The 21,916-nt window shown below is 43.9% G+C and overlaps 1 protein-coding gene across 1 annotated transcript in view; it reads right to left on the bottom strand.

Annotated features, from left to right (window-relative positions):
* LPP (LIM domain containing preferred translocation partner in lipoma) overlaps window positions 1-18,388 on the bottom strand; it is a 680,107-nt gene extending 661,719 nt beyond the window's left edge. The window contains exons 1-2 of the mRNA XM_008151584.3: window positions 18,340-18,388; window positions 14,008-14,116 (exon numbers count right to left, since the gene is read on the bottom strand). The gene's annotated coding sequence lies outside the window, so the exon portion shown is untranslated. The remainder of the gene's footprint in view (window positions 1-14,007; window positions 14,117-18,339) is intronic.
* Between the last annotated feature and the right edge of the window lie 3,528 nt (window positions 18,389-21,916).

Below are 21,916 nucleotides of genomic sequence, written 5' to 3'. Positions count from 1 at the left end.
GATCAAATAACTTTGGAAAATAAATCTCTTAGAAGGTCACAATGTGCATTAGTTTACTAAAGGTTCAGAAAAGTTCAATGTTAAAAATACCCATTTAAGATTTGAAGATGGCAGCATAGGTAAACAGCTGTACTCACAGCCTCCCACAACCACATCAAAATTACAACTAAAATACAGAACAACCATTATCTAGAACCACTGGAAAGCTGGGTGAATGGAAGTCCTACAACAAGAGAAGTAAAAAAGAAAGCACACTGAGACTGGTAGGAGGTGCAGAGGTGCAAAATGGGCTGGTCTGGCACCTACGTGTGCTGCTTTTTTAATCAGGAGGGAGATCGTCTCTGCAGAGGCTACCCGGAGGAGCAAGGGGTCCCAGCCCCACACGAGACCCCCAGCCCAGGGTCCCAGAGTTGGGAAAAGGAGTCCCTACAGGCAGTAAGAACTATGGGCTGTAAAAACCAGTGTAGATTGGGGCTCGGTGACACAGAAGCTGCTGGAGACGCAGCTGTTCCTCTTAAAAGGCCAGCATCATGAACTGAACTTACAATTCCCTGCTTCCTCTGAGCTCCAGCACCAGAGCGAAGCTTTGGGGGACACAGACACATGCAGGGAGAAACTGGATTGTCTGGCATCAGGGCAGGAACTCAGAGGCAGCTTTCTCCCAGACGGAGGTGCTTGCAGGGATCATTGTTCCTATGCGGGATCTCCAGGTCACAGGGCTGACTGGCAGCCATTTCTGTTTGCTCCGCCCTGGTGATTCCCTAAGACCCTGCCTCATCCACTTTCAATACCCCACCCAAGCTGTGTGCAGCAGCTTTGGCAAACAAGCTCCAGCTGGGTCAGAGAGCCCCACACCTATCAATAATAGGCCCAAGATCTGGCACCAACACCAGCCTGCCTTGCTGCACAGCTGGGCCTCATCTGGGCACTTCCAAACCTGATACAAAGAGGAGGAATCTGCAGATCTCTCTGTAGCTCCTCTGGGTGGCCCCAGGCAGTGGCTGACTTTGCACCTCCCTGTAGACCCAAGAGCCAGTGCATCCAGTGGTCAATGTCAGACACTACCAGATTACAACTCTACACATCCATAAGTGACACTCAAGGGGCAGACTCAGTGAGAACGATAGCCCTACTGAAGCAAGTCCTGCTCCATAGGGGTGTCTCCTGCACAGCAGCTCTCCCACAGTAGTCATAGCTAGTCCTCACAGCCAATTGGCCTGGAGGTCAATTCCTCCCAGTGACACCAACAGCAATCAACTCTCAACTACAACAAGGCTGTGCTCACAGCCCACAATAGGGTGCACCTAGAGCTCTCAGCTCAGGTGACTGGGGAGGCTGAGCCACTGGGCCCTATAATACACCTACTACACTCTACCAACCTTCACTCTACCAACTCAAGGAGACATAGCAGCTCTACCCAATAGATTGAAACAAACACAGGGAAGCAGCCAAAATGCAGAGACAAAGAAATATGTTACAAATTTTAAAAATGGAAGAAAGCAAACTACTGCATATAGAGTTCAAAACCATGGTTATAAGGTTACTCAAAAATCTTCTAGGAACCTCCAAAAAAAAAGGAAAAGGACCAGTCAGAAATTAAGCATACACTGACTGAAATAAAGAATAATATACAGGGATTCAATGGTAGAGTAGACAATTCTGAGAATCAAATCAACGATTTGAAATATGAGAAAGCAAAAAACACCCAACCAGAAGAACAAAAAGAAAAGAAAATCCAAAAATATGAAGATAGTATAAGGAGCCTCTGGGGCAACTTAAAGTGTACCAACATACAAATTATGGGGAAGGGAGGGTGGCAGAAGAAGAGAGAAAGCAAGGTATTGAAAACTTATTTGAAGAAATAAGACAGAAAACTTACCCTATCTGGTGAAAGAAATTGACTTACAAGTCCAGGAAGCACAGAGAGTCCCAAACAAGAGGAACACAATGGAGACCACAGGAAGACACATCATAATTAAAATGCCAAGGACTAAAGACAAAGAGAGAATCTTAAAAACAGCAAGAGAAAAGCAGTTAGTTACCTACAAGGGAATGCCCATAGGACTGTCAGCTGATTTCTCAACAGAAACTGTGCAGGCCAGAACAGAGTGGCAAGAAATATTCAAACTGATGAATAGCAAGGACCTACAACCAAGATTACTCTACCCAGCAAAGCTATCATTTAAAGTTGAAGATCAGATAAAGAGCTTCACAGACAAGAAAAAGCTAAAGGAGTGCATCACCACCAAACCAGAATTATATGAAATGTTGAAGGGTATTCTTTAAGAAGAGGAAGAAGAATAAAATGATCAAAAATATGAACAACAAAATGGCAACAAATACATACCTATCAACAATTGAATCTAAAAATCAAACTAAACAAATAAGAAATCTAATGAACAGAATAAACTGGTGAATAAAATAGAATCAGAGGCATAGAAATGGAACAGACAGATGATTGTCAGAGTTAAGGGGAGTGGGGGGGGGGCAGGAAGAGATTAAACAAAGTTCTTATATGCATATATGCATTACCGATGGACATACACAGTAGGGTGACAAAGGCCTGGGGTGGGATGGGAACTGAGTGGAGGGGGGCAATGAGGAAAAAAGAGGGACATCTGTAATAATCTCAACAATAAAGATTTTTTTTAAAGCCCATTTAATTTTTTTTAACTTTAACTTTTCCAAACTTACTTGGCATTAGGACCTTTTTGCCATAGAACATTTGTAACATTTTGGAAAACACTATCTTAAGAATCACAGCATTTAAGGAACTTTAGTGCTCCTACAGTTGCACCTTACTCAATATTGCTATTACTATACCTCTCATACTACCACATTTTTCATACTTGTCCTCCATAAGAGCAAGGATCTTTGTCCAAATCATGATATCCCTGGCACTCAGCAAAATACCTTACAAACTTTAGGCCAATAAACGTATTAAATGAATGAATTAATTCAATTATTTCATATCTTCAGATGAGAGAATAATGATAAATATGTCAGCATGACCTCCTCTATATATTCCTAAATGTTTAAAAGAATGTCTTACACAAAAAATGTGCTCAATGATTCTTGAGGAATGGAATACAATTCAATGGAACAGGAATTTCTCAGCTATGCCCAAAGCCAAAAGCTCCCATAACACTATGAACTCCTGCCTCTTCAATTCCTTCACCCAAGTTGAGTGTCAACCAGAAGAAAATGAAGATGACAAATCAGAAGAGTAAAGCCAAGAGAAAATCAAAGGCCCTTTGGGGCGGTGCTTGCAAACTGATGGCAATAAACAAGACCTGTCTGCATCGTATTTAGACTTAATAAGATAGTTTGCTAAATGTTAATTAAATACTCTGTGGTTGTTACCAACTGTGGTGATTAACTTAATTTTGAATTAAATTAGCAATAAATGCTTAACTGAAGTTCTATTAAATTTTACCCAGCAAGTAAAGAATATGAGGCTCCTAATTGACTTTAAACTAGATAGTTATGACAAGTTAGTTGAATTTTTATTACCTGAGGATAACTACCGTATTAAATCTAAATTGACTATTTTATCTGATAAGAGAAATGTGTCTTCTGTTCTTCCCATTTACCAAAAACGTGTCCAAGAAGGTTCACAGATGAGTAGAATTGTTTTGTTTTCAAGTCCTATTTTAAAAATAAGTTTATTCATGTATAGTAAGAATGAATAAATGTAAGAGGCAAAGAGGTCTAGGAAGGAGTTCTCTATGAGACTAAAAAACCAGGTAATCGCCCTGGCCGGTTTGGCTCAGTGGATAGAGCAATGGCCTACAGACTGAAGGGTCCCAAGTTCCATTCTAATCAAGGGCACATGACTGGGTTGCAGGCTCGATCCCCAGTAGGGGGCGTGCAGGAGTCAGCCAATCAATGATTCTCTCTCATCATCATTGATGTTTCTATCTCTCTCTCCCTCTCCCTTCCTCTCTGAAATCAATAAAAAAAATGTTAAAAAAAACAAAACAGGTAGTTATTTTTTCTAAATCAGGACTCTGCTTTCTCAATATAGATATGGGTTGGAGATGTTGTTTAGACATCACTGTTCAGAACTTTCCAAGATGTTTCCCATGGTTCAAAAGGCTACTAATACTAAACATTTTAAATCACAGTTACTGTTCAAATAAATGGTTGCCTCTGCTACAAAACAAGCTGTATGACCCTAGGTAATTAACCTCACTCTTCCAGGTCTCAGCTACCACCCATGTTAAATGAGGAGGTTGAACTGGAGATCACTGACTTTATTCATTTTTTTTCTTTGTAGTATGTATGGCCCCTGGAATAATAGCTAGCACACATAATCAGTGCTCAATAAACATTGACCAAACAAATGAATTAATACATAAATAAAGTTTAGGCAACTCAAAGCACTAAACATGTTTAGTCCTTTCATAGCCAGCTTCCCCAGCCTGGACCATTTTTAAATGCTGCCACTTGACAATTCACACAAGGGGAAACAAAACTAAACCATTTCTTGGGAATTATTTTCAGTAATTAAAGAATGTAAATTAAAACTGTAATGGAATAGTATTTCTTGCATATTAATTTAGCAAAGACAATTGCAAGCCATAAAGTTAAGTCCTGGTGAAGTCACAGAGAAAAAGTAGACTCACGCATTGCTAATGACTGTAAATTAGAAGTCTTTCTTGAGTATGTATGGCAACTGGTATGAAAAGTAATAGAAATATCTGATATCTTTGAGCCTACAATTCTCCTTTGAAAGAACTTAAAACTTACTTATCCAGCCAATAAACATTGACTTAAGGTCTACTAATTATCATACTCCATGGCAAAATATAAGGACAAAGATGTGATTGTATTATCATCTGATGGGTTGACAAAGCAAAGAGGACAGAGATAAGATTTTTTAGCAGTACCACATGGAAGACACTATGATCCCCTTTCACACATGATAAATTGGAGATTCTGGGAGGTTAAGTAACGTATATAAATACAAGGTTATTACATATGTTTAATTATAAAGCACTAACAAGTGGCAGAGCCGTGATTTGAACCTAAACCTGTCTGACCTGCCAAACCATGATGCATTTTCTACTACATTCCTGAGGAAATTAAGATACATATTCAGATAACCACATAATACGAAGAATAAAATGATCACCACTGTTTGGGAAAGAAATAATTGTCTTTAGGAAATAATTAAGAAGGAAGAAAAAGGTATTTGTCCCGTCATGTTTATCACTGCATTTTTTAACATGTTAAAATCATATTTAATTATTTTAAAAAACAAAAACTATCCTAGAATCCACATGGGTAATGTTTAAAGCAGGATTTATCAATTTCAAAAAGTATTTAGTTATGTAAAAAATCAATGTAAAACCTGAGCAGCTTTTTCGTAACAATATCAAGTAGAAGGAAACATCGTACACATACAGAAAAGCAGACATGCACTTTTGGGGGGTTGAGATCAGAGAGGGGTATTCAAGTAAAAAAGTGTTTCTTTGTTTGCCTGTTCATTTGTTTTGTGAAGTTGAGTAAATATATTCTAAATAAGTTCTTTCCTGTGGTGTTTTGATAAGAGACTGATTAATGTTTAGAGGAGTGCATTTAGGATTTTTCATTACTAAAGATATTCTTAAAACTAAAGATGTCATTAATTACTTCACTTATAGTATTCATTCATATGTTTACTCAATATATGAAATTAGCATTTATTAAATATGTAAGAACATATCAGGATCCACAGTGAATCTTAAGGATATGAATATGAACAAAAACGAGGGCCTGTCTTGGGGATCTTCCCAGGCTCATAAAAGGAGGAATATGAAATTGTGCTAATAGAAAACTCAAGTTGAAGTCCTGGGCAAGTTAATCTTTCTCAGTCTAACATTCCTGATCAGTAAAACTTGGACAATATTAGTCAGTACTCACTAAACTATTGTGAGGATTTACCTGTATGTGTAGGGAAATACATGATCAACTGTAAAGCACTATAAAAATGGCAACTGGCAGAAAGTGCCATGACTATATTGATGGATTTCACCTTGAGCAGGTCCATGCAGGCTGGCCAAGGCCACATGATCTCATTGGTAAGTGGCACCAAAATAGTGGCTCCACACAATTCCACATGAACTTTAGTTCACCACTATTAGTACCTAATCATCCATTTTTAACACTCTCTGCCTTTTGTCCAATTTTGCTATGGACTTTGCATGTGTCACCTGCTCAGAGTCTGGGGTTACTCTTGTTTAAATGAGAAGAATAGGTGACCTCTATTCTACCTCTGAAATGCCCCCCATAACCATTTCCTCATCCCTAATTCAGCTTTGCTTTATCTCTTGGCTGAGCTACAGCACATCTCACCATCTCCCGTATCCTCCCCTCAATCCATCCAGCATACTATAACCAGTTATTTTCCTAAAGCATAGATCCAATCACCCCACTTCCCTACTTGATGCTCCTTTCATAGTGCAGGCTCAACTCCTCAATGCAGCAATCAAGGCCTTTATCAGTCTAAGTCCCACCCTCATCTCCAACACCTCTCTACTAGGCAGTCGTCCCCAAAAGCACCATGCACTTTCTCTCCTCTGTGTCTCTGTCCATGGTATTTCCTACCTTCTCTTCTTCTGGCCCACCAAATTCCCACTCATCCTTCAAGACTCAATGACAATCTTTTCATTTGTGAAGTTTCTCCCAGATTCCTAGTCAGTCACTGTTCAATTAGAGCCAACAGATACTTACACATATACCTCTTTTATTTTTATGAGTTTATTTGAGCCAAACTGTCATTGCCAGGATGCAAAATGTCAATGAATTGAGAAAATGCTCCAGAGAATGGCAGTTTTATGAATTTTATACATTAGAATCAAAGGAGGAGACATAAGGAGGGATTACGTGAAATTCATTGGTGGTAGATTAAGGAGGCAGGAAAAAAGCAAAGCAGGGAAATCTCTGGGATTGGATAAAGATTAAAATGGAGAGCCCAGCCAGCATGGCTCAATGGTTGAGCATTGACCCATGGACCAGGAGGTCACAGTTATATTCCTGGTCAGAGCATATGCCCAGGTTGCAGGCTCAATCCCAACTGTGGGGCATGCAGGAGGTAGCCAATCAATGATTCTCTCTCATTATTGATGTTTCTATTTGTCTCTCCCTCTCCTTCTCTGAAATCAATAAAAATATAAAAATAAAATAAAATGGAGAGACACATACGTCTTTTTCATTGGTGGATATAGGATAGCACATACTTTTACAAACTGTATTGATTTAAAAGATCTCCTGAAGGTAGGGATCGCATGCCCCAAACCCAGACTAGATTTCCTCTCAGTCATTCACAAGTACCCATGGCACATGATGTTATATAAATAAGCACAGGATTCTGTCAAATAGATGAACAAATGTATCTTTAGGGTTCTGTCCAGCTGCCATTACTGGAACCCTATTCTCCAAGTAAAGCTGATAGGCTGTGGCCAGGAAGAGAGATTTCCAGGTTGGAAATGAGCAGACTACTGGAAAGCTAACCTAACTTTCACCTTGTTCTAAGAAAAGGTGCTGCTTACCCTCCGGTTCACTGCAGTTTGTCTTTCCCATGAGTCAGGGTACACCCCACCCTCTGTGTGGCAACTCCCTACTGCAGTTCCTAAAAATGATTATTATTCATACCAAACAAGACAGAAGCTTCAGGTGCCTTTGTTTTGTTTTGTTTTGTTTTTCTTCCTGGGAACTAAACAAATACTATATTCAGTGGAAATTCACCAGGAAGAGTAAGATTATTCTGTGACCTCTTGGCACAGAATTTAGTACCACATTGGGCTATTACAGTTAGAGATCTTTATCAACATAGGCCACTGATGGAAAATAATAGATTCAAAAATCCAGCTAAAGTAACACACATGGACAGAAACTCAATCTTATTTCTTAACTCTTAGTAGCCAGAGCAATTTTAGCTGCCCCAGTGCATCTTGGACTAAAACTTCCTGTCCTTCAGTATCCAACCCATGGCCCAGCACTTCCAACAAGCTTCTGCACATGTTCCAGTGGACTTATCTACTCCAGAAATCCGTCATTTATACTACTCTCGTGGCACTTTCTTATATTTTAAACATTATTAACATGTTTTATCAAATCTAATAAACTATAAGCGCCTACAATCTAGACATCCCTTTCAAACATACTCAAAGTTTACCTTTATAAATGTTGTTCATTGAACAAACATTTCTTGAGCGCCTAACATCTCCTCTAACAAAAACAGTATATGTGTGTTGAATCCTTATCTTAGGCCTGGCCTTAAGTATATTACTTACACTACCTTACTCAATACTCACCTACAAGTAAGGTGACCATATAATTTATCCTCCAAATCATAACAACTCTGAGGATAAAAGGGGACACTGTCAATACTACACCAGGACACAGATAGAAAACAAGAATGTCCTGGGAAAACCAGAAAGAACAGTCCCTCTACTTCTTAAGCAAGTAGTGTTGCTACAGCCATTTTTATAGATAAGGAAAGGAAGGCTAATACTGAGGAGAGGAATCCCTTAACATGCAAATGTGGTTTCCTAAAAATGCCAACAAACTCACAGTACATTCGCTCATCCATGTTTTCCTAATAGGGAAAGCTCTCTATGTCCTAGAGCCTCTGCAACGTGGGGGCTGAGCTGCTGGTTCATGGCCTGAGTAACTAAGGAATGCTGACAATGGCTATGGTAGACAGGTGCCCATACTGGAGGTGGAAGGAGGCCAAAGCACAGTTCTTGAAGGTCAGTAAAATAGCCCTGCCCTGTCCTGACCCTTTGCTTAGGTGCCCAATGAAAGCTTCCCACACAAGTTTCTGAAGAAGACCTAACACCACTCCTCAGAACCAGTTTTCCAGTTGAACTACATGGGGTTTTGATGGGAGGCCATGACACAAGCAATTGCTATAGTAGAAGCAAACCCCGCAGACTGAAAAACACAACACAAACAAAATCCAAGAGAGTGGGATGGTGCCATTGGGAGAAGGGACACACAGCACAGCTACTCACTGGTGACGGACGATCTCTGCACAGCCAAGAACACCTGTGCGCGCGCACACCTCATATTCTCAACAGTGGTGCCCTCGTTAATGAGAGGTCTTACAAAGAATTAGTAAGTCAGTTAACAAAATTGTGCCTGTGTCCACCCCAGGGAGCACAGCTAGGATATGAACTTGGACCTGTCTGGGTCTAGATCCCAGGATATCCACCAGAAGGGAAAGGTGTCATCCCTGTGTGATAGGCACCATGCTGGTGTTGGAGAGTGGGAATTTTTGAGCATTCCAGAGAGGCCGTGGACTATGCCCCAGATAGAGATGTCAGTGCTGACACTAGGCCAGGCCTTGAGATAGGGTCTCATGGCCCCTTCCCAGCACGTAGGCCTTCTTTCACAGAACACTGTCAGCTTTCTGAAGAACAGGATGACCCTGTGAATAACATGGTCGTCATTGGCATGATCCTGACGTTGCTTGGGAAAAACTGTTTTGTCTTGGGTTACTTGTTCTGCAAAAACCGGATGTGGTTAATGTGCTTAAAAGCGGTCCTACACAAAGGGTTGCTGCTGCTCTCTGGTCTCCCTGCGTGGAGAATGGCAGAGCAGTCACCGGGTCGCCTGGCCGCCCGGCTAATAAAGGCTCCCTAAATTTTAATTTGGTCTGGGCTCCAGTGGTCATTCACTCGCATCCGCTCCACAACACTGGGCATCTGGAATTGCCACATTATGCACTACATTACCTTTTAAAAAGCACCGTGATGCATATGTCTCTGGTTCTCACAAATACACTGTCATGTACCATATGACCTCTGTGTGAAGGGAACTGAAACTCAAGATTATTCTGGAATTTGCTTAAGATCACAGGGCTAGTGGGTAGCTCAAACACAGGTCTTTGTTTTTCCTATACCAAAAAATCCATTGGTGATGATACTGGTAGAGAAAACAGCATAAGCAAATGATAGCATGATAAAAGTCCAGACCCTCGGGATTCTGGAGTCTCAAAAATGATTCTCAATTTTCTTCCAAAGTCACAGACACAGGCAGCTAATGGTACAAATTAGAACACAAAAACCAGGGCTGTCCGGGGAAAACCAGAAAGAACAGTACCTCTATCTCTTAAGCAAGTACTGTGCTACAGTCATTTTTATAGACAAGAAAAGGGAGGTTAATATTGAGGAGAAAAATCCCTTAATATCCAAATGTGTTCTCCTAAAAATGCCAACAATGTAAAATAACAACAATGGTTTCTTGCCTGTGCATGGGGCTTGCTGAAGACTTTCACATCCATTTCTCATGCTCACTTACAGAAGAAATGAAGACACAGGACAGGCGCTTTTGAGACAGGAGTCTGATTTTCCCTCTGCCACTTAAGGCAAGGCACCCTGTGCTTGCTTCGGCAGCACATATACTAAGGCAAGGCACCCTGTGGGAAGGCTTCTTCTCCCCTGAATGCTTGCCCTCACTCAGAGGCAAGACTGATCCTGCTGACACATCTCCTGGATTACAGCTGGGAACTGGATAATAAAAAATGATTGTAAAATGTATTCGCCACATAAAAAGTGCTATGAAGGCTATGAAATACTAATGGGTTCTGTGAGATGGGTTGTGATGGGCAGGTTTAAGAGGGAAGGAAAAAAATAGGAGGGTCAGGTCCTATACTGGCAAGCAAAAAATACATAGAAATAAAAGGAGAAAAAGGAGAGTGCCGGGGGCGGGGGTGGGACTGTCACAAGCAAGGAGCCTGGGAGTTATCAAGGAATCAGAAGCTTGGTTCTTACAAACAAGCCACAGGCATAAATGGCAGTAAAAGAAACAAATTCCCAAACCGCACACAAACTCAAACTGAACCATCTTAATCACTTTGTTTTCCAAGTGCAAAAGCACAAGGTTCAAGCCTAGTAACCACGATCTCTTAAGTTTTATCCCCTCCCAAATTCTCCTAGGCAAAGCCCCTGGGTGGGGGTGGGTGGAGAAGGAATGTGTCAGGCCAGGCCCAGCAGGAACAGAATAAAAAACACCTTTGAAAGAGAGCTGGCCACAGCCCAATTCCAGCTCAGCTGTCAAAGATGAGACAGAGCAAGTCTGTCCCTTTCCCTGGAGCCTCAGTTTCCTCTCCACTGCAATAAGGAAGTAGGTCTCTCTGGCCACCATGACCCAGCCTGCACTTCTAAGGCAGGAACTGGCTGCAAGCTTGATGGTTCTCCTACTGCCTACAACCTTTGATCACATAAAACAGTTTTCCCAGCCAAAGCTGATAAGCTTGCAAATAATTAGAAGGACAAGAGTAAGAGCTAGGCTGCCTAATATGATTCTAATAGCAAACAGCTTCCAGAATCCGTTTTTCCCTCTCTGCTCTGCTGAGCTGATACAAGTCCAGTATCTCTTGCCCTGGAATATTTCAGCAACCTCCTAAGCAGGCCCCTGCCTGGGGTTTTAACTTGCTATCATTCTGTCACCAGAGCTCTCTAAAGCTCAGGGGCAGCAAGGCCCTCTTTTGCTGTAACAGTAACAATAGTCCTCCTGCCCTCCTTAAACTCGGGCCACCATCCTTAGCTACCCCATCAGCCTTCATAATCTAATCCTCAGGGCCATCTTTCACAGTGATATCCAAGCACACCCTTCTATTCTGCAAGCACCCTTAGGCCTCAGGATTATGCATGTATATCAAGGTCTCTACTCCTGGAATGTTCTTCCACCCCATTCACTGTATGAACTCCTACTCTCTCTTCAAAACTTTTCCAGGTGGTGGTCACTCCATTCTTAGTGCTCCCATTAGCCCTTTGTTCATCAGTCTATTAAGGCCTTACCATGTTCTATTTCAATCTTTCTCTCTTATGTTGGAATCAAAACCCTTGAAAACAGACCCTTGTCTTTGTAAGCCAGTATTCAGCATTTCTGTCTAGCATATGGTGATCACTCAGTACACATGTGTGGAAATGAATACAAGAGGTTGAGCTAGATGAATGGTAGAAGGGGCAAGGAGTCCAGGAATGGCTTCATCGCACAAAGTGGGTTTGGGCTTTGAACTTAATGGATCATAGTTTCACAACAAGCAGAGATAATGGACAGGCCAGAAACTACACGGACTAGGCTAGTGATGAAAGAATATGAAACTATGGCTTTCCAACACAGTTTGGATAAATAATACGATTATGGGCATTGGAAAACAGCATAGGCAAAGGCATGGATAAGAAAACAGAGGAATGTTCAAAGACAGCAGAACCACCTGTCTGTGTGAGAGAAAAGTGAAAGAGCAGTTTCAATTGAAATTTCTCTTAGGATAGCTAGTTTAAAGACTCAACACAGAAATCTTAACCTTGACCTTGACCATGGGACTGCCCAATGTCATCTGTGGCAGGTACAGCATAGGTAAATCTCAATGGAGTCCTGTGCCCACAAGCCCAAACTTTAGGGTCAATAAGAACAGTCCCTTCCCCCAACATTGCCATTTATGTTTGCAGAGAACATAATCAATCCCTTTCTCCATCAATATTTCCCCAACAAATATTTCCAGAGGGCCTAACATGGGCCAGGCACTCATCGGGGCCCTGGGAACATGACCATTAGCAAAGGTATCCTTGGGATCCTCATGAAACTTAATTTAAAGTGAAGTGGAGACAAAAACAAGCAAACATATAAGGTCAAGTGATGATTCATGCTTATACTGTTTCAGCTCATTCATTTCACAAAAAATTACTGAACATCTTCAGAGCACCAGAAATGATAAGGATTCAAAGATGAGAAAATCAAGTAAGTAAACTTTGCTGGATGCCATTCTTGGGGTCTCTCCCCAGAAAATACCTGCATCTGTGAATCTTTAAAATGCAAATGACCCACCTGAGGCAGGTAGGCCACAGGGAAGCATTTGAGTCCTGAACCTGCTTTCCTTGGAAGAAGAGGTCAGCATGACATAGGGAGGGCAGGATCCAACAAGAGCTATTTGGCTCAACCCCAGAGGACATCTAGCATTTTCCAAGGAGATATAGGTCAAAGGCAATGACTGAGGTCACAACATCCATCAAATCCTTATCACCTAAGTACTATAGTTAATACTATTCTATGATATATATGAAAGTTAGAGTAAATCCCAAGAGTTTTCATTACAAAGAAAGTTTGTTTTCTTTTTTTTTTTTTTTTTTTTTTTGCTTTTTATTTATTTTGTATCTATATGAGATGATGAATGCAAACTAAACTTACAGTGGTAATCATTTCACAACATATGTAAGTCAAATCATTATGCGGCACACCTTAAACTTATACTTTATATCTCAATAAAACTGGGGGGGGGGTGGAACCCTTATCACTACAGCGAAGAGGAAAGGAGGGGAGAGGAGGGGAGGGGAGAGAAGGGGAGGGGAAAGGAGGGGAGGGGAGGGGAGAGAAGGGGAGGGGAAAGGAGGGGAGGGGAGGGGAGGAGAGGAGAGGGGAGAGGAGAGAAGAAAGGAGAGGAGAGGAGGGGAGAGGACAGGAGGGGAGGGGAGGGGAGAAGAAAGGAGAGGAGAAGAGGGAAGAGGAGAAGACAGGAGAGGATAGAAGAGAGGAGAAGAGGGAAGAAGGGAAGAGGAGAAAAAGTGAGGGGAGGGAAGGGGAGGGGAGAGGATAGAAGAGAGGAGAAGAGGGAAGAAGGGAAGAGGAGAAAAAGGGAGGGGAGGGAAGGGGAGGGGAGAGAAGAGAAGGGAAGGGAGGGAAAGGAGGGGAGAAGAGGGGAGGAGGGAGGGGAGGGAAGGGAAGGGGAGGGGAGGAGAGGAGAGGAGAGGAGAGGAGAGGAGAGGAGAGGAGAGGAGAGGAGAGGAAGGGAGAGGAGAGGAGAGGAGAGGAGAGGAGAGGAGAGGAGAGGAGAGGAGAGGAGAGGAGAGGAGAGGAGGTAATATTGGAGGAGGGGTGCAGATAATTTACTAGAGAGGCTCTGACTTCTCTCAAGTTAGATTTGGGGAGAGAAAACACCCAAAGGGTAGAGGGAATGGTAGCATCTTAAGAGAGGGAATGGTGGAACATTCATGTGGAATTGAGAAGACTGCTCACCCTTGATCGTAAAACCTCAATTATGATCCCACCAGCGCTCAATAGATGTATACTGAATTAAATTCCAAGGAAGAACAGTGAAAATCAATGTTGATTTGAATTTTTCATTCTGTGGAGACATAAAAGATTGGTGACGAGGCTCTAGATCAGGCAAAGGTTGGAAATTGGGCCATGTCACTTAGTAGTGGTAAACCTTATTTAACCAGACTCATCATCTCATCTGCAAATGAAACTAAAATCATAAAACCACCTTTAATAAATCGGCATGAGAATTATGTAAGCACATATCAAGCACTGAAATAATTTTTCAAACTTATATTCTTATTACTATTATAGTTAAGAAAGAATGATAGGAAGATTAACATTTTCTAGCCTCAATTCTGTGGCTTAAATGCTTCCAAGCATGAATCCCATTGATACTCTGGCCACCCACTCACCCTATTTGTGGAAAGTCAGCAGAGATGAAGGCCTCAAGGATACAGCTGTGTCCTTTCTCATTTCTGTGACCTGCATTAGGAATGCACTGGCCATTTCCTCCACGCCTCCAGGTGACCTACAGACAACCCACAACACACTTCCATTCCCTCTTCCCTTCCTCTCACCCTCAGGTTCTGTCTCACACACACCTTGAAGCCCTAGATTTCCACCTGGATGGGAGCTTCCTCCATACAGCAAACTTTACCTTCCCTTCCTCACCTTGGTTTTCTTCCAGCAAGGCACAGCCTTCCAAGCCTTGTTCCAAGAAGAGTCCCCACCCACCAATGCACACACAGAGCTAAGACTCCTAATTACTGCCCAAGGTCAAAGTCTCAGGTTCACTCAACCAATTACTTAAATGTGTTACTATGCTTCCTGCATTACTATCCAAATACCTCTTCCCAGAGATGGTTTCAGAGGTCCTGCCCAGGCTTGTTCTCATGTGAATCTCTAGAGTGCCGGTTAAAGGCCCCTATAGGCTACAAGGTAAAGTTAAATCTACTTAGAAAAAAATAAAAGTTCCCCCTTTTCTCCAATTCCCACAGCCCTCTTCATGCTAGCCATTCAAAATACAGCCTCAAGAATAAACGTTCCCAATCCGCCTCACAGATTGAGGCTTACCTGTCCTTCCTCCACTTGGGCAACTCTTCAGACACCACTCTCTCTGTGCTGGCTTCCCTTAAATGGACCCTCCTCAGTGCAGAGCAGCCAAAACATACCCAGAAAATAGCATGCACACACGCGTGTATACATGTGGTCTTCAAGGAATCCTGTCCACCTCATCTTTACACTCCCAGGGCCAGCCAGTTCCTGGTTTGCAGTAAGTAGGCTCCTGGATTTGTGTGCTTCCTGCAACTGTTCATCTCCTTTATGTAAAAATAGCCATCCATGTGTTCCATCCTCTGGTTTTACCATGTTATCTGGCACCTTCTATCCCTCTGTCCATTTTCCATTAAATGCAGCAATTTCAGGGCTAAAGGGGCTTCCCAGTACATTCCAGTGAGTTACACCTTCCCAGTGAGTTACACTCTGCCCTTGGCCAAAAACCCATCATCATTCCAGCATTTTCAACCATAGTTCTGAAATAAAATCCGATCCAACTATTCTACAGTTCTCCCAATAACCCATGTGAGTTCCACAGCAGGGTAAAGTCACACATTAACACCAAGAGTCAAAGTTCTGGATTGTCATTTTGAGCACATTTCTAATTAGCTATGTGACCTTGGGCAAGAGTTACCATGGAGATGACAGTGCCACCAGGCCCAATTCTCAGGGGATTTTTGAGATGTAAATGGAATATCTGATGGGAAAATTTTTATAAAGTACCAAGCACTGTACATTCATACAGGGTATGATAACAACTTTTATCAAATCTAAACCATTGACTGTAAGATGTACCATCATCAACTTAGAATGAAAAATTGCTCAACTATGACACATCTGTGATTATAAGACAGCCCAATTTCAGTGATATTAAAATTTGGAAAAAAAAAATGTACCGTAGAACTGATGAAATACAACTTACTTGTCTCTAAAATACAAGCACTTGCTATAAAATCTTCATATTTGCCAATGGCCCATGATAGGTTCTCAGTAATATATGTTAAGTAAGTGAGTAAACACCCAATGATAATATTCATAGGCCAAATTATTGCCTCTCTCTAGAAATGGGAAGCAGAAGGCTTTCCAGTGCCAGTACCTCCCCTCTCAATCATGTCCCAGCCTGCTCAAAACCCTCAAATGATGACCTCAAGTCATATCCAAACTCCCAAGCCTGGCATTTTTAAGGCCCTTCATAATCAAGCCTCTTTTCCCACCAACCACGGGCTGGAACTGACTACCTGCCCCAGAGTGATGACCTTGCCACCAGAATATGTCCCTCCAAGGGTACTAATCAGTCCCAGCCATAGTAACAAGCTCAGCAGCTCAGTTTCTCCTCCCTCCACCCATCCCCAAAGCCAACTCTAGGCTGGCCAGCTGCTCACAGGGAGCATGACCCTGCGGTACTGCCTAACCCAAAGGTCCCAGGCCTACACCCTACCATTCAAGCAGCTAACCCCAACTACTTCTCTTCCATCTAGAGTGTACATTCCAGACTGTAAAGGCCTGGGCATTGGAGTTGAGGGACAGCCCTACAAAGATTCAATGCAAGACACACTTCCTTTTAATAGTCCCCAGGTCTAGCAGGAACCCTGGAAGGAGAAATGCTGGTCATGGAGTAGAGTGAACCCTATAGGAAATTTTGCCCCACCCCGACCCCATCATCCACCACTATTCACTGTAGCACCCACCTTCTCTGGCCCTTCATTTTTATTTCCCCATCTGTAAGAGTGAGGGAGGGTGAGGATTAAGAAGGGGAAAAGGGAGTTGGTAGCTTCCCTTCACTCCACTTAAAGGCTTTCTTAAAATGCACAAGTTCTGAGAGAGGTAAGCCATTAAGTCACTAACACCTTAGTAAGAACAAGTTTTACTGGAAGGCAAGCAATTTAGAAAAGGGGGAGGGGGTAGAAGGAGAAAGAGGATTGGAGATAAAGTTAAGTGAGTCTGGTATTAGAAAAGTAACTCAGAGATGACCCTGAATTTTTGCAGTTTGTGTTGAGGGCTGGAAGGGAAGCCCAAGAGATCTTTCTGGTCTCCATAGCACCCCAAAGTCCCAAAGACATTGCTCTGTCAGAGTACCTGGGCACAAGTCCACTGATTAACCCATCTCGTGTACTCTCCCTCCAACCCCATGCCCTCAACACAGTAACATTAACAGTTTCATCTCTACTCTCCACATTTTATTTAGTATTCTCTGGTCTACAGCCCACCCCACCCCCACCCCCAACACCCCACCAGCCCCAGCCCCACCCCCCACCCCACCCCCACTCCTGCGCAAATGGCCTCCCTCCATGTCACTGGCTAGCTTCAGAACACTCCCATCCTTCAAAAACCCCTGATCAAAGGGCCATCACTGTCCGCTCTCCAAGGACCAGGAAATCAAACTCCTTTTCCTGAGCCCATTAAATCGTTATCCACGCCTTTCCCCCAGCACTCAGCACTTTCTGTCTAGGGTCAGGTTTGGCTCCTCGGTGGTCTGAGTGCTCTCTGAGGGCAAGAACTGGGCCTTATCGGCCTCTCCGACCTAAAAACCTACCAATGCCCCTGGCACACAGTGGGCGCTGGAGAAATGCTAGAGAACGGAAATTAGGAATCGGGAGCCTTTTATTTTCATTACAGTTCAGCCTTTAGTGACTAACTACTGGGGAGGCCCTCCTTCTCTCTGGACCTCAATTGCCCCAACTGTAAAATGGGGGCTTGGATAACTGGATTCCTAGGCCCCTTCCACGGTGACAACTGGGATTCCGCGAAAGCTCTAAGAAGCTGGGTGTGGCCCCGCCCCCTGGGCGCCCAGAAAGGCCCAGGCTGGGGTCACACAGGGACTGGCTCCAACCCGCCCAGACCGCGATCAGAGCTTCCCGAAAACTCGGGGTCTCCCTTCAATGGCGTGTACCCCGTGATTGCACCGCGGCTGGCACTTCCGCACCGCGGGCCCTCCGGCCGGGGCAGGGCGCACACTCCACACCCTGCGCCCGCGCTGCTGCCACCCCAGAGGCGCTCGCGCCCGGGGAGGCTGGGGGTTCCCAAGGCACCCGCGGGCGGAAGGTGGCGGGGGGAAGGAAGGAGGGTTTGCAACAATACCTCTGGGAGGAGGCAGCCGGGGCAGCGGCGGTGGCGGCGGCGGCTGGAGGCGGAGGCTAAGGCGTAGGAGGAGGTGCCCAGGCACTCCCCCTCCCATTGTCCCCAGCCCCGGACAGGCCCGGCCCCGCGCCCCGCAGCGTGTCCCGCGCCCCGGACCGTGCAACCAGCCCTTACCTTGCAGCGCCCGGCTGTCCCCCTGCTCGCTAAAGCTACTTATCCCGGGAAAGCTCGCGCGGGGCCCGGGAGCGAACCCACAGACAAAAAGTGAAACTTCGGCAGGGCTGGAGCGACTGCTGGTTGGTGCCTTTCCCCCTCCTTCCTTCCCACCGTCCCCACCCCCTCCCCTCGGTCTCCCGTGCGGTGCCCTGAGAGCTGGAAGCTGACGTCAGGGGCCTGAATTCCTGACTTTGCCTGCACGCATTTGTCCATGTAAGGTATGGGAAGGCGGGTGCCCGGGAGCCGCGCGGCGCTGCCTGCTGGGGGAGGGGGCGCCCGCGGCGGGCAGGGGACGTGCCAAAAGGTGGGCGCACAGCGGACATTTTATTTCCTGGAAATGAGAGGAGGGGACCTAGGGGTGCAGGGAGCTCGCAGAGGAGGAAGAGACAGGAGGTGTGGAGGCTTTGCCTGCACTGGAGGAAGAGGAAGAAGATGTAGAAGGAGGAAGCGGCCGAGTCGAGGGGCTGTTTGAGAAATGGGAGAACCTGCCTCTGCCCTTAAAGGCGCCAACTTAGGGCGCTGAGTCTGAGCAGCAGAGATCCTGCTCTGGAAACCCCTTCCGAGATCTGGGTCCTGAGCCTCTCCCTGGATGCCCAACAGATTCCTAATGTACTGGAGGTCGGAGCTGGCTAAGACCAACTTCCCATCCGTCCACTTCCCACAGGAGAAAACCGACGCTCTCCGAAGAGAAATGACTTGTACAGGGTCATACACGCCACTGACCCAGGCGCGGGACCTGGGTGTTCAGACTCACAATCCCAGTCCCCTCCGCCAGTCAGAGCCCTGACTCCCTCCTTCCCACAGAGCCGAGAACCAGGTTAGATGTCAGCGGGCCACGCAGAGCACCCAGTGAAGAGAATTCCAACTTCCTGGAAGGTCTGATTGACAACCCTGAAGGACAATGACGTTGCTTCGGGGCCACTTCCTCTGTCCTAGGCTCAAATAAACGAACACCTGGAGTTTAACATTTATTTTTCCGCCTGGTCCTGAAGCCCAGAAACTTATCTGCGCTTATACCTCCAAAAAGAAATCAGCGAACTGGGTGAACTGGTTTGAATAAAGGCAAGCCTGTTCTTGGAAAGTTAGAGTTGAATTTTTCCCCTCTGACATTTGTAAATGTGAGCACTCATGAAAACCACCATTTACTATGCCGAGGGGTTATAATGTGCAGCAGCCATTGCCTGGAAGGTGGTCCAAGGCTGGGGACTTTGTTTCCTTGTATTTCTATCCTATTGATAGCTACAATAATAATCCCTCACTTCAGCACATCATTAAAGCAGTTTATCAGAGCTTCATGTTAGATAGGACAGAGCATAGTCCCCCTTTTACATTTGAGGGGAAAAGGTAAAGCGACTTGCCAGACACAAAAGCGCCTAAACTCACCTCCACCCATCCAAGTCGCCTGACTAATCCCAGGATGTTTCCACCCAAACAGGATGCCCTGACCTCCAGCAGGACTTAATTCCCATTCGTGAATGTTGAGAGTACACTGAGTTGCCTATACATGAAACTTACAAAACTTGCTTCTAATGGGATTTGGTGTAATTTTTTGACCAAGAATTAAAGAAATAAATGTAGAAACTTACATTATTGCACTTAATGTTTATTTAACGCTTTCCTTATGCAAACTCTTTGAATTCCTGGGTTCAAATTGCCTTAGCAGAGAGATAAGGTCAAGAGTATCTAGTCCATGCAATAATGGAATAGTTTTCTCTTTGCAACTATCATAGTTTGAAATAGAAAGAAAAAAAAAAAAGAGCTCTTAAAGGGGATTTTGTTATGGGGCTCTAAAAAGATCATAACTTATTCCAACACAATTCTACCTTCAACATTTCAGCAAACCCATATTCTAAGGCTATTGTTTAGTATGAAAAACACCTGATATCACACAAAGTAAGAGTGGATTTACCCAAAGCTCATCGGATATAACAGGACTTGACCAGCATTTCTTTTAATTTCCCCCATTAACCCACTTATAAAGAATAATAGGGTTCTAATGAGGATTAATAAGATTTAATAAGGTATAATTAGAGGCATTCATTTCCTCCATCATACACATTATAAGAGTGCTGTGTTGGATCCAGAAATGCTACTAATTATGTTAAAACTGTTATATGGCTGTGTTGGGGAAGATCGCTGTGTTTCTCCTCCTGAAATATTTATGAATTGCCCAGGTGGGCATGGTTTTAGCATAAGCATTATATAAAGTTAATCACAAAAAATGATTTCAACTCATGAGGCACTCACCAGGAGTATAAGAGGTAAAGTCATAAATTGGATGCTTGGCAAACTACATGCAGGGTTGTCATCAATGCAAGCTCAAATCAAAAGGCTCATTGTCATTTGCTGATCTGGTTTAATAGGGATGCTGATCACTTTTCTCAGCATCCCTATTAAAACCTGCTGTGTGCAGGGGCTTGGGAAAGAAGGGAAGGGTGTGTAAACTTGCAGACTCAATGCTAGAGAAATACAGATTTAAAAATTGGAAGACTAAAAGAAGAACAGAATTTCAGGTGGGGCAGAGGTTATATGATCCGAGGATTATACAATGGTAGCCTTATGGCCTACAGAAGCATTCTGATTGGTACAGTGATGGCACACAAAACTTTGAGGAAGGCCTTGCTGTGGTCCCACCATTCCCTTGCATCCATTATAGCCCTTTACCCAAAAGCCCTTGTGTAGCTCAAGTCAATCTTTTCTTTGTGCCTCTGATATGCCGGACAATATTATAAAGATTTTTCATATGCTTTTCATTTAATTGTCACAAAGCCCTTCTGAGGTTGCCATTATCATTTTCTCTATTTTGTCCATGAGGAAAGTAAAGCCCAGAGAGGTTAAATAGCTTGCTCTTATGACAGAGCTAGTAAATGGGTAAGCTGAGATTCCCCCTGAACCCAGGCAGCCTGGCACTTTGCTCACTCACTGCTGAGTGACCATCTGGTCTCAGTTGGAACACTCTGATGTGCAGAACTCATAATAATCTCCAACAGCTGACCAAGAGGAAAAGATAAGAAGAGGCTACTGGAGAAATAATGACAAGGGGAGGCATGGAAGATAAACACCAGCATGATGTTGCCTCTTCATGCTTAACACCCATCATGCCAAACTCCTTAATGTGGTTTGCACAGCCCTTCAGATAGTTCTGCCAGTCTTTTACATCCCACTCACCCTCCAGCCAAATGAAGTTCTAGTGGTTTCCCAAACACATCTTACCTGTTCATGCTTATCTGCCTTTACACAGGTTCTTCTTTCTCCCAGGAGCCCTCTTCCTTCTCTCTCCACCAGGCAACCCTTACCTAACTTCTTCAGATTCCCCTTAAATAATGCTTCCTTTGAGAGGCCTTCTAGCCCCTACCGACACCTCCAGTGGACAGATTACCCCTACAGAATGCTACCATTACTCTGTTTACCTCAATCCATATGACTCTGACTAGTGTCTTTGGTTACCTTGTCTTTCTCTGCTACTGGACTGAGAATCTAATTTATCTCTTAGTCCTTAACACAGGGCTTGCCTTGATCATTGCAGGCATTCAAT

This window comes from Eptesicus fuscus, chromosome 3, assembly GCF_027574615.1.
Source record: "Eptesicus fuscus isolate TK198812 chromosome 3, DD_ASM_mEF_20220401, whole genome shotgun sequence".
Lineage (NCBI taxonomy): Eukaryota > Metazoa > Chordata > Mammalia > Chiroptera > Vespertilionidae > Eptesicus > Eptesicus fuscus.
Note: the sequence above shows the minus strand (reverse complement) of the source record. Positions and strands in the feature narration are given on the sequence as shown.